At 42.6% G+C, this 19,680-nt stretch overlaps 1 protein-coding gene across 1 annotated transcript in view; it reads left to right on the forward strand.

The window, feature by feature from the left end:
* The first annotated feature begins 1,576 nt into the window (after positions 1 to 1,576).
* Positions 1,577 to 19,680, forward strand: part of LOC126268003 (thymus-specific serine protease-like) — a 182,069-nt gene continuing 163,965 nt past the window's right edge. Inside the window, exon 1 of the mRNA XM_049973379.1 lies at positions 1,577 to 1,614. The gene's annotated coding sequence lies outside the window, so the exon portion shown is untranslated. The remainder of the gene's footprint in view (positions 1,615 to 19,680) is intronic.

Consider the following 19,680-nt stretch of genomic DNA (forward strand, 5'->3'; position numbering starts at 1 on the left):
CTCGGGCATGGATGTGTGTGATGTCCTTAGATCAGTTAGGTTTAAGTAGTTCTAAGTTCTAGGGAGATAACCTCAGAAGTTAAGCACCATAGTGCTCAGAGCCATTTTTGATTGAGTATTTAGATTACACTCGGTGAAACAACATTGGTTTGAAATACACCAGTCTGATATTTAATTAGTTCAGTGGTTGTGTGGGTGTTTTGCATTTGAGATGCAAATATTGAGACTCCATATAAAGTTTATACGGTAACACAACATTCACATCTTGAGGTTAGATGCTGTTTATAAGGATTGCGTATAATTTGTGTCCTTATGCAGGTGGGTACTTCAAACACGGAAGCGTCATAGCTAGTTAGTTGGTTAGTTGATTCGGGGAAGGTGACATAGAGCGAGGACGTCGCACCCTTCGTATTAGGAAAGGGTGTAAAAGGAATTCGGCCGTTCCCATTCAAAGGAACCATCCCAGCATTTACCTGAAGCGATTTAGGGAAAGCACGGAAAACCTAAATCAGGATGGCCGGACGCGAGTTTGAACTGTCGGCCTCCCGAATGTCAGTCCTGTGCACCATCTCGTTCGGTCATAGATAGCACAACTATTCGTTACATACAGCTATTAATGATCATACTGTTACATGACGTAGACACTTGCACAATAGAAAATGTAAAGTATTAATGTTGCAGAGGCACAAATCTTAAGAAAAGTCCTAAATGGAGTTATGTTACACTTGAAAAGACAAAGCATTACAAATACAAGTGCACAATATCGAATCGGCCCATGTAGGACAATGATCTGTAGGATATATTATGAGTTTTTATGTTTACGTATGTACGACACTAAGGCAGTAACGTTATTTTAAGTACTTGAAGAGAATAGAACTTTTCTCTCATCCACGTCTACTACTATAGCAGCTATATATTTAACTGGCAGATGCACGTCTGTACACGCACTCGTCGTGACGATGTAAAATTATATCTACAAGGGTATCACTCGAAAGTAACACATCGTCGCGGATCGTGTTATGTAAATGACAGTGACTGCAGTGATTGTATAATAGATGTGAAAAATGTAAATGTCCTTTCGTAAGTTCGCATTCATATTGACAGAGAGCTAAAGGCTTGTACACACTGACAGGACTCAAAAACAAACAAAAAAAGGTTCAAATGGCTCTGAGCACTATGGGACTTAACTTCTGAGCTCATCAGTCCCCTAGAACTTAGAACTACTTAAACCTAACTAACCTAAGGACATGACACACATCCATGCCCGAGGCAGGATTCGAACCTGCGACCGTAGCGGTCGCGCGGTTCCAAACTGTAGCGCCTAGAACCGCTCGGCCACTCCGGCCGGCACTCAAAAACAAGTGCAGATCAATGACCTAAGCGTGTTACATGCATGAGCACAGATGCTTCTTCTGTTTCTAGCGGGCAAAACATGCGTCGGAAAATGTTTAACTGTGCCACTTTCTGTAATCGCTCTGAAAGAGGCTGTAATTTGCTTTGGTAATGGAGCCCCTGCAGCTGGGCTGCTGACGCATGAGCCCAGGCCTGAAGGTGTTGCTGGCGGCGGCAGCGGACAGCGGGCAGGTAGCACTGCCACAGCCAAGCGGAGACACGGTGAGTAACGCGCCGCGCCACATCCGCGCCCCAGGCTGGCACTAGCTATCCCTTACACCTGGTCGTTCGTTCTTCCCAGTGGCTTGCCGGTTTGGCAGCTTCCACCTGTTTGTGCAACAAATCACCAACGGAACTTCCAATGGTGCGTAGTCTATTCGTATGAATCGATATGCAAAACATACCAGAGTTTCGTTTCTTTGAATGCGTGTTGTTATAAATAGGTACAAAGAAAAAGAAGACAGGGATGGGTGAGTGGAAGTCACCTCTTAGCTTGACTTAGACGAAAGCGATTTTCCCGTAGTTTTATTGAATGTTGAGCAGTTAATGAATATATAGTGTCTCTGAAAGAAAAACAAAGATAATAGAATGGAATCACGTCAGACATCAAACATTTGTTTGGCACCTGAAGATGAAGCTTTAGACTCCGAAGCTGATCGTGGGATAAATACTAACTACTGGTAATTTGAGTGGATATTTTATTCTATTAATATGTTCCTCATTTGCGGTTGTTCGCCTGATGAACTATTTTGTTATTGGGGCAGAAAAAACTGACAATGGCCAAAGTAAAGAGGATGTGGATTGTAACTGGTGACAGCAACAAAAGCGTATCTAAAAATGATAAATTCGTTAATATAGGGTACAAATTTAAATGTTAGGAAACTCTTGGTTGGCTTGTTGTCTTTCATGGAAGTGAAACGTGGATGACAGTTCAGACGAGAAGACAATAGAACCTTTTCAGATTTGATGCTACAAAAGAATTCTGAGTTTAGGTGTGTGTATCGGGGTAATTAATGAGGAGGTACTGAATCGAATTGGGTGGAGCAGAAATTTATGGCACAACTAGAGTATAAGAAGGACCAGAAGAAATATCAAGTATGACACTTGCAATAGTTATGCAGAGGTGCAGAGGCCTGCACAGGAAAGAATAACGTGGGGAGCTGCATCAAATCAGTGTCTGGACAGAAGACAGCAACAACAATCTGCTGCATTACGTTTAAACGGGCTGACTGTAGAGATGTCCTTACGGTAGGCTTAACGTAAAGCCACCTGTTGAGGAAACTTGGGTCGTGTATGCATTCTAGGACGTGGCAGCTCACTGTGCTCCAAAGAATCAATGCAGCGGAACGAGTAGAATCCACTGCGTTCGACACTGCAGAACACTGTAGAGTAATAACCAAGATATAGTCATATGGGCACAATGAATAGCTTCACATATTCGTAATTGGCATCATTTACTTTTATTTTTGGGTGGTATCATCCATTAATTGAAGAAAACATGTTTTTACACCAAATTACAGTTTGTTTATTGGCTGGCTAGTTTCGGACTGTGCCCACTTTCACAAGCCACGTATTTTCATTCAGGAAATCATTGGTCGGAAAGTTTTATTTATTTCATCTCACTTAAATGTATCTCATATCTTCTGTATACAGCATGATGTGATCCACGTGACGAAATGCGTAATTTGCACTGCACTGTGCGTCAGGCACACTTATTTATCGTAGCCAACATGACAGACAGTGTAATCCAATGAGAACAAATCGTCCATTGCGTATATAATATTGGAACCACGTAGATCACATCATGCTGGAAAATGAAGACATGAGAACATTGAAGTGTGACGGTATAGATAGAACAGTCCACACTAATCATATCCATAACACAAACACGTGGCTTGTAAAGTGGCAAAGCATGAAACTAATTAGCCAATAAATAAACAGCAGCTCTAGTATAAAGAAAGTTTTTCTTCAATATTTGAGAGCTGCAAGACGCGACGTATTGAAAACGTTTATACCATCCATTGAGTTATATTGGAGGGCGAATTCACAACACTAACAAATATAACACGACTCCTGATGTTCACGGTATATGTAAACGATTTATCAGGAAGTACCAGCAGCACTATAATCTTGCTCACTAACAGCGCTGTTTGCATGAAAATGTCATCGTTGGACAGCCGTCGGAGAAGCAGAACGACTTAAACAAATTTTTCGATTGGTATAAGAAATGACAGTAGATCTGTTTCTATGTACGTAATTTTCTGCGCAGGTTCGAATCCTGCCTCGGGCATGGATGTGTGTGATGTCCTTAGGTTAGTTAGGTTTAAGTAGTTCTAAGTTCTAGGGGACTGATGACCACAGATGTTAAGTCCCATAGTGCTCAGAGCCATTTGAACCATTTTAATTGTCTGCGAAGAGAAAGAACCTGACAGTATTCATTTACAAGATTGTTAGCGAAGCTGTAGAGCTGTCACGTCCTTTGAATGATAAGCGGTAATACTGAGGAACCATATTAAGTGGGACCATCACATGAAGTTTGCAACAAGTAAGGCGAATGAAAAAGACTTAGTTTTCTGGGAAACTACAATACCTCCGTAGACTGCGAACAGGAACTACTGTACTCACTTCTACAGCAGAGGTCCAGCGTTTGGAGTCTTGATAAAATCGCAACAGTTTGGCACGGCTTATAAAAGTGAAACGGCCGTTGTTGGACAACTTAAATGGGAATCTTTGGGAGAAAAATAGGTATAAGTGCGAGTAGCACTCGTGCACCGATTGTTACACACAAACTTAATTGTGCATACAGATACCTCATCCATCCCAGGAACCCAGAATCTTGACGATTTTTGCCTGTTATTGTTACCGATACAGTCAAGATATGAGTCTACCCATTCCTATGAAAATGGCTATACACGTAGTCGGATAATAAATGACAAAGGATATGTTTTTCGAATGGTTTAATCACAAATTAATAATTTTAGGATTTTTTTTCTTTGCTTGTAATGTGAATATTTGTATCTCGCTAACTTTCTGATTCTACGTCATCAGGAAGAATCCTATAGGTTTTCATGAGTGAGTTTGCTAGTATCAAAATATGTGACATAAAGAGCAGTATCTTTTCAGTTTCTTGACTTAGAAGTTTACATTTATCACACTGCGACGGGACTATAGACCTTCGAATGCGACATAGATTCCAAATTGATAACTGTTCCTGAGAAGAAGTTGTCTTGATAGACGAACGGATTGACAGACAGGCCGTCAGATAACAAATGCCCAAAAAATTTTTTTTCGTATGTTATAATTACAGATTAACGATGTTCATATTGTTTCCTTTAGTTTTACTGCGAAACCTTGCTTCTTGCTAAATTTCATGATTCTAGGTCAACGGGAATTCCCTATAGTTTTGAGGAGTGAGTTTGCAAGTATGAAATGTGTGACATAAATGGCCGTATCTTTTGATTTTATTGACGTAGAAGCTACAATTTTTTACACCGTCCAGGAACCGTGCAGCTGAGTATGTCACAGAAATTTCAAGTTGATACGTCTATCCATTTCTGAGAAAAGGGCTTTTTAACAGACAGACAGACTGAGAACAAAGTGATCCATAAGGGTTGCGTTTTTACCGATTGAGGTACGCAACACTAAAACCGGCGTTATTTCAGTGAAAGTCGAATGGGTAAATTTACAATCGGCGTTTGAAGAAGAGTGCGCGAAAACTCTGTTGGCACCGTCGTAAATCTCCTTTGGGGATCATGAGAATGAGATAGGAAGGCGTACAGAGGCGAGGACAGAAGTCGCCAACATGGTTACGAATAAACCCTAGTATGTACCTTAGATAGGTTTATGGAATATATAAACTGTGTGACAGTAGGAGTGAAGCACCGAGAATACATGGTCGGACGTCAATAGATCTTCGTACGCGTACACACCGTCCGTGGGCATGTAAATGGTTAGAGCTACGATTCTCTGTGACTGCTAGAACAGTCACAAACGTGCGTTAGCGTTCTTCATGTATAGTGTTGTTGGTACGCCTGTGTATGGACAGCGTCAGATATTGAGTGATCACTGTGAAGGGCACGGAGATGATGCGCACTCTTGTTAGTCGCCGTTATCGCAACCTGGCAGAGATTGAAATAGGCTTCATTGTTGGTCTCAATTTCGCTATCTGGTCGAATCGTGCAAAAACCAAATTTGTAGAGTATTTGGATGTGGGAATTTAAGGAGATGGGACCTGGATAAACTAAAAGAACCAGAGGTTGTACAGAGTTTCAAGGAGAGCATAAGGGAACAATTGACAGGAATGGGGGGAAAGAAACGCAGTAGAAGAAGAATGGGTAGCTCTGAGGGATGAAATAGTGAAGGCAGCAGAGGATAAAGTAGGTAAAAAGACGAGGGCTGCTACAAATCCTTGGGTAACAGAAGAAATATTGAATTTAATTGATGAAAGGAGAAAATATAAAAATGCAGTAAATGAAGCAGGCTAAAGGGAATACAAACGTCTCAAAAATGAGATCGACAGGAAGTGAAAAAGTGGCTAAGCAGGGATGGCAAGAGGACAAATGTAAGGATGTAGAGGCTTATCTCACTAGGGGTAAGATAGATACTGCCTACAGGAAAATTAAAGAGGCCTTTGGAAATAAGAGAACCACTTGTATAAACATCAAGAGCTCAGATGGAAACCTAGTTCTAAGCAAAGAAGGGAAAGCAAGAAGGGGGAAGGAGTATATAGAGGGTCTATACAAGGGCGATGTACTTGAGGACAATATTATGGAAATGGAAGAGGATGTAGATGAAGACGAAATGGGAGATACGATACTGCGTGAATAGTTTGACAGAGCACTGAAAGACCTGAGTCGAAACAAGGCCCCCGGAGTAGACAACATTCCAATGGAACTACTGACGGCCTTGGGAGAGCCAGTCCTGACAAAACTCTACCATCTGGTGAGCAAGATGTATGAGACAGGCGAAATACCCTCAGACTTCAAGAAGAATATAATAATTCCAATCCCAAAGAAAGCAGGTGTTGACAGATGTGAAAATTACCGAACTATCAGTTTAATAAGTCACAGCTGCAAAATACTAACGCGAATTCTTTACAGACGAATGGAAAAACTAGTAGAAGCCGACCTCGGGGAAGATCAGTTTGGATTCCGTAGAAATGTTGGAACACGTGAGGCAATACTGTCCCTACGACTTACCTTAGAAGCTAGATTAAGGAAGGGCAAACCTAGGTTTCTAGCATTTGTAGACTTAGAGAAAGCTTTTGACAATGTTGATTGGAATACTCTCTTTCAAATTCTGAAGGTAGCAGGGGTAAAATACAGGGAGCGAAAGGCTATTAACAATTTGTACAGAAACCAGATGGCAGTTATAAGAGTCGAGGGACATGAAAGGGAATCACTGGTTGTGAAGGGAGTGAGACAGGGTTGTAGTCTCTCCCCGATGTGATTCAGTCTGTATATTGAGAAAGCAGTGAAGGAAACAAAAGAAAAATTCGGAGTAGGTATTAAAATCTATGGAGAAGAAATAAAAATGTTGAGGTTCGCCGATGACATCGTAATTCTGTCAGAGACAGCAAAGGACTTGGAAGAGCAGTTGAACGGAATGTATAGTGTATTGAAATGAGGATATAAGATGAACATCAACAAAAGCAAAACGAGGATAATGGAATGTAATCGAATTAAGTCGGGTGATGCTGAGGGAATTAGATTAGGAAATGAGACACTTAAAGTAGTAAAGGAGTTTTGCTATTTGGGGAGCAAAATAACTGATGATGGTCGAAGTAGGAAGGATATAAAATGTAGACTGGCAATGGGAAGGAAAGCGTTTCTGAAGAAGAGAAATTTGTTAACATCGAAAGTATTTTTATGAAGTGTAGACATGCATGAAAGTGAAACATGGACGATAAGTAGTTTGGACAAGAAGAGAATAGAAGCTTTCGAAATGTGGTGCTACAGAAGAATGCTGAAGCTTAGATGGGTAGTTCGAATAACAAATGCGCAAGTATTGAATGGGATTGGGGAGAAGAGAAGTTTGTGGCACAACTTGACCAGAAGAAGGGATCGGTTGGTAGGACATGTTCTGAGGCATCAAGGGATCACCAATTTAGTATTGGAGGGCAGCGTGGAGGGTAAAAATCGTAGAGGGAGACCAAGATATGACCACACTAAGCAGATTCAGATGGATGTAGGTTGCGGTAGGTACTGGGAGATGAAGAAGCTTGCACAAGATAGAATAGCATGGAGAGCTGCATCAAACCAGTCCCAGGACTGAAGACCACAACAACATTGGATGTGAAAGTAGCCCGATGTTGGACTGCATGGGAACGCGAGGACAGGTATACTCGGTGCCAAGGAGAACCGCTGTGCTGTGCACCAAACACATCCTAACCTCTGCGCATCAGCTTCTGCCTTCTGACAACAGTCTAATAGACTCGAGACGACATTCTGTGTCACTGAGCACCACTGATCAGAGACTAGGCGCAGCGAGTCTAGGGAACTGCCGTCGCACGCATAGGGTGCCGTGGTGTAAACAGCACCACAACACAAACAGTTGCATTTGGTGTGATGTCGTGAGCGGGAAGCATGGCCTGGCGATGAATAGCGTCGCACTGAGTTGAACGATGAATCGTGGTTCTGCACTTCTCCGGACGACCGTCGTCGACGAGTATGGCTGCTCCCTGGGGAGAGGTCAAAGTCTTCCAATGCTTTGCGGACGCACAGCGGTGTTACTCCTGTGTCGTGGTGAGCGGAGTCATCGGGAGTAACTTCAGGTTATGGCTAGTAGTGACTGAGAGAACTCTGATGGTTCAACAGTATGTTACGCATCTCCTGCGTCCTCTTGCGTCACCGGCCATGCGACAGTACAGTCGTGCAATGTTCCAGTACGACAGTCAACGCTCTCTCAAACATGTCGCGTGTCTCTATAAACTGTCTTCGTCATGTGGCCAGTAAGATGCCCAGATCTGTCCCCGACAGGACATGTGTAGGGCCCGCAGAGGTGCCAACTCTGTCCCAGTGCCCCTACCCAGTCTGCCAAGACCAGCTGCAACAGTTGTGGGCCAGCTTATCTCAGGAGAGGACACAGGCGCTACGTCTCGAACCGCGCGACCGCTACGGTCGCAGGTTCGAATCTTTCCTCGGGTATGGATGTGTATGGTGTCCTTAGGTTAGGTAGGTTTAAGTAGTTCTAGGGGACTGATGACCTCATATGTTGAGTCCCATAGTGCTCAGAGCCCTTTTGTGAATCGTTGCATACATCCTCATACTGCCAACTTCTTTGTAAATTTGATTCGATTTTGCAACCACCAGATAACCTCTCAAGCTGTGCAGTTTCATTTGGTGCCTCCTCTACCTCAGGATGTTTCACTTTTTTGGTCAGTGTGGTCGAAGAGGTCTTGACTGTATGTCGCCAACAGAGTTTAGTCAGTAAGGGTGCAAGCGGTAGGGACGTTCGTGTTCTGACCGGTTACCTCTAGGTCCACGCCTTGCGTTAATGTCTTGAAACCCATCGATGTGTTTCATATAGGAAGAGAATGTCACACTGCTGAGAGTAACTGGACTATCGGGTAAAGCCCAGGAGTGGTCCTGGTGCCATTCCAGAGAACGCGAAAATCTGTAGCACCCTGTTTCACCCTCAACCTTCCCTCTCGCCTTCATCATCATTACCAACAAGATGCTTATGGAGAGTGTCCCAAAAGTAAATGTCAAAATTATACAGACGGCAGAGGATACTAAACAGGAAACTCTCCGTGGAATGAGTATTTCTGGCGATATGACATTAAATGAGCAATGCGTCTGAAACATGTGTTTGTTAAATTCTTCTGTCTCAGATAAACCACTGGCTGCCACACAGACACCGATGGCTCCATAACATCAGCGAAAACAGCACTCAGTCTTCTTTTGTGTAACTACTTTGAAGTTGATAATGCGTTGCGGTTCAGGACAGGACTATTAGTCGAAGATAGAGCAACAATTGTGAAGGAAGCTGTAATTTACAGACATAAGAGTGCTTTCAGTTTATAGCGGAGCAGGGCGTAATGCCCGGAAAGCCGAATGAATTTGTAGAAGAAAGTTTCACAACTGAAACAAACGATGTCTGTCAAGATGTATAAAAGTGTCAAGGTTCTCGACAAAGAATTTTTCGAACTGTAGAATTTGGCTGGGTGACGTAGGATTCGTTAATGAATGTATGTCCACTTGTGTGTGGGATGCAAGTGTCGAAGAATACACTGCGAAACAGCAGTTACACGCGTTTCAGAAACAACATTTTAACACAATAGCAGTCAAAAAATTTTAAGCCCAGAGATCAGTTTGCCAGTGGAGCACCTTGCAATTCATGGACTAATAGTAGTCATCTCTTTGAACAATTGCAGTGCTTTATTTGTTACTGTAAGGAGTAAGATACGAAGAAAAACTAAATAGTCATTCCCGACAATTAGTTCCTTATCACAAACCACTTATTTCGGGAGCTCTTGCTTCAATATACTGAAGATTTGGCGCTTATATTAGGTTGGTGCATAAGTTCGTAGCGTTTTTGTATTCGCTTAAATGATTATTAGTGAATGAATGGTTATCTGGCAAGCGATTTGCAAACAGAAACTGGGGGAAGTTAACCCATGTGGAACTTTAGCCTTTGTGGAAATCTGCAGTCTACTGTTAGTTTCTTGTGCCACAAGTTGTTTCAGTGTTGCCACCCAGTTTAGTTTAAGTTGTAGAAATATAAAATAAAAACTGAATTAAGCACTGAATGGTAAACTTAACTAACGACCTAATATTAATGAAAACATCCAAGTGTATTTATGTAACGATCACATAGCAACAATTTAAGTACAAACATTAAAACAAGTAATTCAGAGCAATCAGGTGCTTAAGCTTCAACAAAAAGAATAAAATAAGACAGAAGTCTACAAACACAAGGCTTGCGTTTTTCGGTTCAGAAACGCAGGTGAGATGTAGTAAAAATAATCTTACGTAAGGTAGGGGTTTGTCAGAGACAGTCGTCTCGTTTTAAGATAGTATATTAAAATAAAACATCATATTATAAATAAACAAAGTAATTCTAAACTATGATCGGTCGTTGCCTGTTATGTAGTTGCGTGGTTAATCAACTCACTTATATTGAGTGCTGCGGTACATAGCGGTGATAAATGAAAAGGAAATGTTACGCTCGCATGGAAAAAGTTCAAACAACCGTATACGATTCACACAAAAGACTAGAGCCAAAAACATTTTTGCCCATGACAATAAGTCAGAGGCTCAGAGCTTCGTCCTTATCGCTGTGATTGAATTATTGTGAATTAGAATACTATGGAATACTTTCCGACAAAGGAATTTATCTGCATCACCTTGTACATCAAACTGAGCTAAGTTGGTGTGAAACGCCCGCAAATGCCATGAATATTCATGAACAAAGCAAAATTATTAAGATTCGTGAAAACTTCAAGAATAAAAATGCAAATCGCACAGACACAAATAGCAATAAAATATCACGCGGAATTAAGAACAAAACTTATTCAAGATGGCGAAATCACAACCGCGTGATATGAGAAAAGCTACACAAACTCCAAACTGAAACGAAATGAAAAGTAGACGAAATAAAACACATGCACACGATAGAAGTTCACATATACATTCCAGCTAAAAGAGAAGTAGGTAAACTGAATCTAAACCTGTGTTGGAGTAACGAGCTTCTTACACCACGTGCTCTACTTACTCAAAGCGAGGACCGTAAATGCATACAACATACCTCGAAAAATATACTCGTGACTACACTCTGAAAAATATAAGAATTCAACTAACGAGCTTGAAAATGAACTAGCTCTTAAGAATACCGTCTTTACCCACCAAAGGTCCAGTCGCGAGTGACGCGAGCGTGCTCTGCTTACAATCAACTTTCCCCAAGTAGCTGGAAGAGACCAGAGGGGTTATTTCCGCCACCAACTCAACTACTGTCGAATGGCTACCGAATCGGTACAAATCCCTTTAGCTTGACAGAAAAAACTACGTTGGCTACACTGTTGCTACCACACCACACAGCTAGGTGCTGTACTGCTACCACAAATAAGACAAATTCAACATACATACTCTCTCATTCATTCATATAGATGGTAAAGATAGAAAGGAAATTTGAGAGCACAAAATGTAGGTAATGTACATAGGATTAGAAGCTTACTGAAAAAATTGATACTTTAATGTAAATGTTTACTACTCTTCGGGGACAAAAACGCAGGACAAAACCAAATTATAAATAACGGAGCATGACAGCACGAAATACAAGTTAAATAGTAATTTAGCAAAGACATTTCAGCGTATTGATATTCCGGTTGCTATGGGCTATTTAACTATTGTCATTTTCAAAAATTTTGGAAATTTGTCTTAAGGACTGTAGGACCAAACTGCTGAGGTCATCGGTCCCTAGGCTTACGCAGTACTTAATATAATTTAAACTAACTTACGCTATGGACAACACACACCCGTGCCTGAGGGAGGACTCGAACCTCCGACGTGGGGAGCCGCACGGATCGTGACAAGGCGCCTTAGACCGGGCGGCTGTAATTTTCAATTGTAGTTCACTGTTGCTATCTGAATGTTCAAACTGTCTTTTTGTCATTTGGAGTTAGTGAGTGGAGTGTCAGAAAATGGAGAACCAAATGGAGAAACCGGGAAATTTCCAACGTATTCTTTTGTTTGAATTCAGTACAGGGGTGACAGCAGCGGAGGCATCCAGAAACTTTTGCGCCGTATATAGAGATAATGCCACTGGACATAACACGGCAAGGAAATGGGCTTCTCTTTTTAAGGAGGATCGTTTCGACATTAGTGACTCTACGCTTTCAGGAAGGTCTTCGGAAATTGATGAAAATCTTTTAAACGTATTAATCCACAATGATCCACGTTAGTGAACTCGAGAACTGGCAGATGTGTTGAACTGTGGTCATTCCACCATCTTGTGACATTACTACGCAAAGGGAAACGTTCAAAAATAGGTTGTGTGCGTACCATATTACTTGAAGCCAAAATCACAACCATCTGCAGGTGGCCGGCCATACGTGCATCTGTGCTTGCTCGTCATCATTTGGCTGGTGAACAACAGCGATAATTCCTATCCTGTATCGTTATGGATGACGAGAAGTGGTGTATTTATGATAACATAAGGTCAAGAAAGGAATGGATGGATCCAAATAAACCAACGACTCCTGGTTCAAAGACCTGCTCGCATCTACGAAAAATAATGTTAGGCATCTGGTTTGGTGTACTACGAATTGTTTCTTCGAGGTGTAACCATCACCGGTGACATTTATGGTCCACAACTGAGACGTCTTGCAGACGAAGTCCAAGAACAACGACCAGGAAGACTGCGTGAAGTGATGCTACTCCAAGATAACGACCGCCCGCATTCTGCTAGACTAACAAAAAACACTATACAGGAGTTGGTTTGGGAAGACATTCCACACCCGCCTTATTGACCTGATGTCGCGCCCTCAGATCTTCACCTTTCCCGCTCTCTATGGAACAACCTTCGCGGAATTTACTTTGTGGGTGAAACTGCGCTCCGAACACGGTTCGACGAGTTCTTTGCCTCAAAAACACGTTATTACTACAGTCACGGAATCGAAAAGTTGCCTAGCGTTTGCACGCTCTTGTAAATAGTGAACGACAATATATTACTGATGACTAAAGTCTCTGTCATGTGTATCTGTTGTGTTTAAACTATGGAGAATCACTAAGAACTTATGCACAAACTCAATATTTCGAGAAAGAAGTTGTGAGTGTACGGAAATAACTGCATTCGTTTCCTCTAGTCACTCAAGTTTAGTTGTTACGCGATTTCGTTAAATAACTGACAACAAACCACGGGCTGGTTCCTTTAAACAGTGCAAAGTTGACTTCCTTTCCCTCCTCGTCCAACTTACTACCGAAATTAATAAAAGTTGTTACAGGGATACTGGTCATTAAAATTGCAGAATCATTAAAGCAACATGCAACGAACGTCAATTTAGCACGTACTGTGCTATATTGTTGGATATGCAACCGATTATCAATTCTCGTTCAGAAATCGCATTGGAGCGTTGCTTGTTTGTGAGAAGATCGTTCTATTATAAAGGCCTGTCAACATGGAACTGGACAACGGCAAGATCGCGGCCAATCGAGACGGCAATTTATCGATCCGCAAAATTGCCGAGACTGGGATTTATCGATTCAGAATATTACTACTCGCTGTAGTAGGTATTCCACGAGAAATGACGAGAAATGACACCGATAGTTTCAGAATGCCCATGCTCAGGATCTCACCGGCCCCACGTGACTAGTTCCTGAGAGGACAGACTTCACTCGCCTGTGTATATTCGCACAGGCCATCCGTATCTTAACTCAGGAAATGGGCTTGTTTTCAATGTCACAAGTATCCACACAGACAGTGCGACGAATTCTGTATCACCTGCGACCGTCGGTACGTCTTCCCTTGAAGTGCGGAGCCAACGAACTTGTGACGTCACACTTCGAGAACGCTCGTGCGAGGCCCACGGAAAATCAATATTTAATTGTTGTGTGCTAACGGTGGCTTGCATAAATTTAAAAGCGCAATCAAGAACTAGTAATCTAATCTGAAATAGTACTCGACCCCGCCGAAGATGGCTGCTTGCACTCGTAAGACCTGCAGTGTTACGCGCTGTGGCATACACGCCACGGCCTCTCCTTCTTGCAGGCCTCGAAGCGGCAGCAAGGAGAGGTGCGCTGAAAGTGGTGCGTCCAACAACACCACTCACTACAGGAGAGGAACCATGTCATCTCTTCGAATGAGTCCCACTTGTGAGTACAGCATCACGATGTATGTATCTGCGAGGAGGCTTCGAGGCGAATGAACGTTACCAAATTGTGTTCGTCATACGGTGTCAGCACCCGTGTGCACAAAACGATCACTTCCGGATCAAATACTTCGTAATTTAAGCCTGTGGCTGTGTACGACTTTCGAGGTCTATTTAATGTGTTTCAGCAAGATAACGTAAGATCACGCTGTCTTGGCCTATTTCGATAGGGTTATCAACTGTTGTGTCGTTGGCTGTGCATTCTCTAGATCTCTCACCCACTGAAAACAGTTGAGCGGAGGTGACGGAACCACACAGTGGATGAACTCTATCATACAGCTGAAGCAGCGTGGAATCAATTACCAGAATCTATCATCCAAGTCGTCTCGCTGCCTTCCCGGGTTAGCTATGGTTCCTCCTTGAGGTGGTAGCTCTGTGAAGTAAATTTCGCACATTGTATATCTACAAATTACCTAAACATTTAATCGTGGTTTCTTCCTGCTGTACTGTTATGCATACGAAGTAAAATTTCATGGTGTTGCAGTATTAATGGTGAGTATATACGGTGAATGGCTGTGTGGCGAAGATCATAAAGCAATGAAAAAAATGGAGCGAAGTTATTTCATCACAACCTACTCCTCGTAACATCTCAAAAACAATCGTAAACGACTTTATTCTTATCTACGTCTTCTGCAAAGTGGAAAGAGCTAACATATACACTCCTGGAAATTAAAATAAGAACACCGTCAACTCATTGTCCCAGGAAGGGGAAACTTTATTGACACATTCCTGGGGTCAGATACATCACATGATCACACTGACAGAACCGCAGGCACATAGACACAGGCAACAGAGCATGCACAATGTCGACACTAGTACAGTGTATATCCACCTTTCGCAGCAATGCAGGCTGCTATTCTCCCATGGAGACGATCGTAGAGATGCTGGATGTAGTCCTGTGGAACGGCTTGCCATGCCATTTCCACCTGGCGCCTCAGTTGAACCAGCATTCATGCTGGACGTGCAGACCGCGTGAGACGACGCTTCATCCAGTCCCAAACATGCTCAATGGGGGACAGATCCGGAGATCTTGCTGGCCAGGGTAGTTGACTTACACCTTCTAGAGCACGTTGGGTGCACGGGATACATGCGGACGTGCATTTTCCTGTTGGCACAGCAAGTTCCCTTGCCGGTCTAGGAATGGTAGAACGATGGGTTCGATGACGGTTTGGATGTACCGTGCACTATTCAGTGTCCCCTCGACGATCACCAGAGGTGTACGGCCAGAGTAGGAGATCGCTCCCCACACCATGATGCGGGTGTTGGCCCTGTGTGCCTCGGTCGTATGCAGTCCTGATTGTGGCGCTCACCTGCACGGCGCCAAACACGCATACAACCATCATTGGCACCTAGGCAGAAGCGACTCTCATCGCTGAAGATGACACGTCTCCATTCGTCCCTCCATTCACGCCTGTCGCGACACCACTGGAGGCGGGCTGCACGATTTTGGGGCGTGAGCGGAAGATGACCTAACGGTGTGCGGGACCGTAGCCCAGCTATATGGAGACGGTTGCGAATGGTCCTCGCCGATACCCCAGAAGCAACAGTGTCCCTAATTTGCTGGGAAGTGGCGGTGCGGTCCCCTACGGCACTGCGTAGGATCCTACGGTCTTGGCGTGCATCCGTGCGTCGTTGCGGTCCGGTCCCAGGTCGACGGGCACGTGCACCTTCCGCCGACCACTGGCGACAACATCGATGTACTGTGGAGACCTGACGCCCCACGTGTTGAGCAATTCGGCGGTACGTCCACCCGGCCTCCCGCATGCCCACTATACGCCCTCGCTCAAAGTCCGTCAGCTGCACATACGGTTCACGTCCACGCTGTCGCGGCATGCTACCAGTGTCAAAGACTGCCATGGAGCTCCGTATGCCACGGCAAACTGGCTGACACTGACGGCGGCGGTGCACAAATGCTGCGCAGCTAGCGCCATTCGACGGCCAACACCGCGGTTCCTGGTGTGTCCGCTGTGCCGTGCGTGTGATCATTGCTTGTACAGCCCTCTCGCAGTGTCCGGAGCAAGTATGGTGGGTCTGACATACCGGTGTCAATGTGTTCTTTTTTCCATTTCCAGGAGTGTAGATAGGATAGGTGCACGGTTTGCAAAAGGTATCATAGCATTTCTGACGGGCTCTTTGTTACACAGTACTTTGACAATTTTGCTCAATATGTAACAGGAACTTGTCTTCACCAGTGTTTCTACGCTATAGTGAGACAAGGAGAGAGCCAAGTCGTTCGGTTGTGAGGGTTCATTGCCCTCATTTCGCACAGACTGGATACATAAGAGAAATAAATAATTCTGAAAAATTTCCTAGCGAACCTGCCACAGGCATCCCAACAATTTACTGGCTAATGATCATAACGCATGGAAATGACCCGCTGCTCTCTCGTGTTTCCGTTTTGTGTGTTAATGAGGCGCTCGAGTCGCTCAACACTACTGACTACTGGCTTTCGTTCGTAGCTTCACTTGTGTGGCCTCAATCTAGAAGATGATATGGCAATAAGACTGCTAACAGATTCGGTCCACAAACCAACAAACTTCGTGACAAACGGCTAAATAGACCATCTTTGAACTTATCAACAGTAGCAGAACATGGCACATGTAATGCTTGATAATTTTTTCAAACTTGTAACCATTGCATTCATCCTATTGGCAAGAACAAAGATTTTGAACACATGGTACTACTCTGACAACCTCCGCGACTTGTACGCATCGTGGTGTGAGATGTTTTTTCAGTCACAAACTGCTGAAGATTGATATTTACATCTGTCTGTGTGTCTTAAAAAGCAATAAAAAATTAACAACGACGAAAATAAATAAGTAAAACTGTAAACTACTGCTTGTACTGAAATTCCATATTAATAATTTCCTAACGATTTAATTTGGCTCCATAGAACTGTTGGTTACGTAACCTTCTGAAAATCTATGCAACATTCAGTGGCTCTTATGAGTAAACTGAGCAACTTGCTAGTCGGAAAGAGGGAGGAATAATACTAACTGAATTCTGCAATAAATTTCAGTTAGTAATATTGTTCAAACATCACAGAAGGGGGAGGTTTACTTGGAAAAGGAGTGGAGACATACAGACATACCAGTTGGATTAATCATGCTCAGAGATTCCGCAGACAGATATCAGATAGTAAGACGTAAGAAGGAGTAAATGTATACTCGGATAACAACTGAGGAATGATGAAGAGTAAATTTTAAGAGAATCGTCCGGCCGAATCAGTGTGGAAAGAAGTGGGGTACTGAAGTATCAAGGTATATGACATGAGTATGAAATTCACTAAGGCTGTAGATACTGCCATAATTAAGAACATAGCATTCAGTTCAGTTGCAGAGAAATGGAATATTCTAAAAATGGCAATCTCAAAAGTTTGCCAGACAAGTATGAGTACAAGGAAGAAACCGACGAAAGAGGAAAGAACAAACATGTTTAGGGAAAGAAAAGAATGTAACAGCGTAAGTCACTCAGCAGTGAAATAAATGGTTAGTGCAAGGAAGCGAAGGCGAAGTGGCTACAGGAAAAATGAGAAGAAATCGAAAAATAAATGGTCGTCGGAAGGACTGAGTCAGCGCATAGAAAAGTCAAAACAATTCGGTGCTTCTAAACGCAGATGACAGAGCGGATGAGTGGAAATAATGCACTGAAGTCTGCTACGTGTGAGAAATATCTGATGACGTGATAGAACAAGAAAATGAGAAACGATGTGGAAGGCATAACGGATTCAGTATTAGAGACACAATTTAAACAGAGATTTGAAAGACTTAGGATCGAATTAGGCAGAATGGATCATTAACATTCCTTCGAAAATTCTAAAATCATTGAGGGAAAGTGACAATCAGACCAGTATGCAGATTGGTGTGTAGAATCTATGAGACTGGAGACCTACCATCAGACTTCCGCAAAAAATATCATACCCATTATCCCGAAGATATCTAGGACAGATAGGCACGAGGACTATCATTTGCTTAACACTTAATGCATCCAAGCTCTGTCCGAGAATAACACACAAAAGAATGGAAAAGAAAATTTAGGATCTGTTAGATGATGATCATTTTAGCTTTAGGAAGGATAAATGCACCTGAGACGCAGTTCTAACGTGCTTGATAATGGAGCAACACTTAAGAATAATCAAAATACGGCCATAGTATTTGTCGATCTATAAATAGCCTTCAACAATGTAAAGCAGTGCAAAATGTCCGAAATTCTCAAAAAAATACAACTAATGAACACTATGTACAAGAAACAAGAGGGAGAAATAAGAAGTGCTGAAATTAAAAAGGGTTTAAGACAGGGATGCAGTCTCACATCACTACTGATCAATGGCGGAAATAAAAGAAGAGTCCAAGAGTGGGATTAAAATTCATGGTGAAAGGACATAAATGATAAGATTCACTGATAAAATTTCAATCCTCAGTGAAAGTGAGGAAGAATTGCAGGATCTGTTTAGTGGACCCAATACATACAATGGTCTGAGAGTAAACCGAAGGAGACAGATGTTACGAGGAGTAGCAGAAATGAGATTAACGACAAACATAATACGAAAACTGGCAGCCACTAAGTATGGAAACTGAAGGAATTCATCTACCTTGGAACAAGGAAAAATACGTGATAGACGAAGCAAGGAGGACATAAAAGCAAACTAACAAGGGCAAAGAGAGCATTCCTGGCCAAAAGGGGTCTATTAATATCATACATCGGCCTTAATTTTGTGAAGAAGTTTCTGAGAATGTACTTTTGGAGCACAGCATTGAATCATGCAGTGTGGGACAATCGGAAAAGTTAAAAGTCAAAGCATTTAAGATGTGGTACTACAGAATGACGTCGAAAATTACGTGTACTGCAAAGATACGGAATGAGGAGGTTCTCTGCACAACTGTTGAAGAAAGGACAAATGGAAAACACTGACAGGAAAGAGAGACAGCATGATCGGACATGTGTTATGACATCAGGAGGTAACTTCCAGCGTATTAGAGGAGAGCTATTCTAAAATGAAGAGGTTGACACAAGAATGGAATTCGTAGCGGGCCGCATCAGAGAAGTCAGAAGACTGATAACTCAAAAAAAGCTATTATTATGGTCATGTTTAACAGGATTATGTGTATGCTTGATACGTTAATAGCAACTGTCGTGAAAAAGACAGAAATTAGAGTATGTGTGTTACAAAGTCCGTGATCTGATGTTCGGGACTTGGAGACGGTTCTAGAAATGTTGTTAGTTATTTCTTAATGTCTTTACTGCTATTCTTTGTTACAAAAACGAATGTTTCATTCTAAGTTACGCGGAATTACAGATGAATCATTTGGTTCAAATGCTTCAAATGGCTCTGAGCACTATGCGACTTAACTTCTGAGGTCATCAGTCGCCTAGAACTCAGAACTAATTACACCTAACTAACCTAAGGACATCACACACATCCA

Source organism: Schistocerca gregaria, chromosome 4 (assembly GCF_023897955.1).
Source record: "Schistocerca gregaria isolate iqSchGreg1 chromosome 4, iqSchGreg1.2, whole genome shotgun sequence".
NCBI classification, from domain to species: Eukaryota; Metazoa; Arthropoda; class Insecta; order Orthoptera; family Acrididae; genus Schistocerca; species Schistocerca gregaria.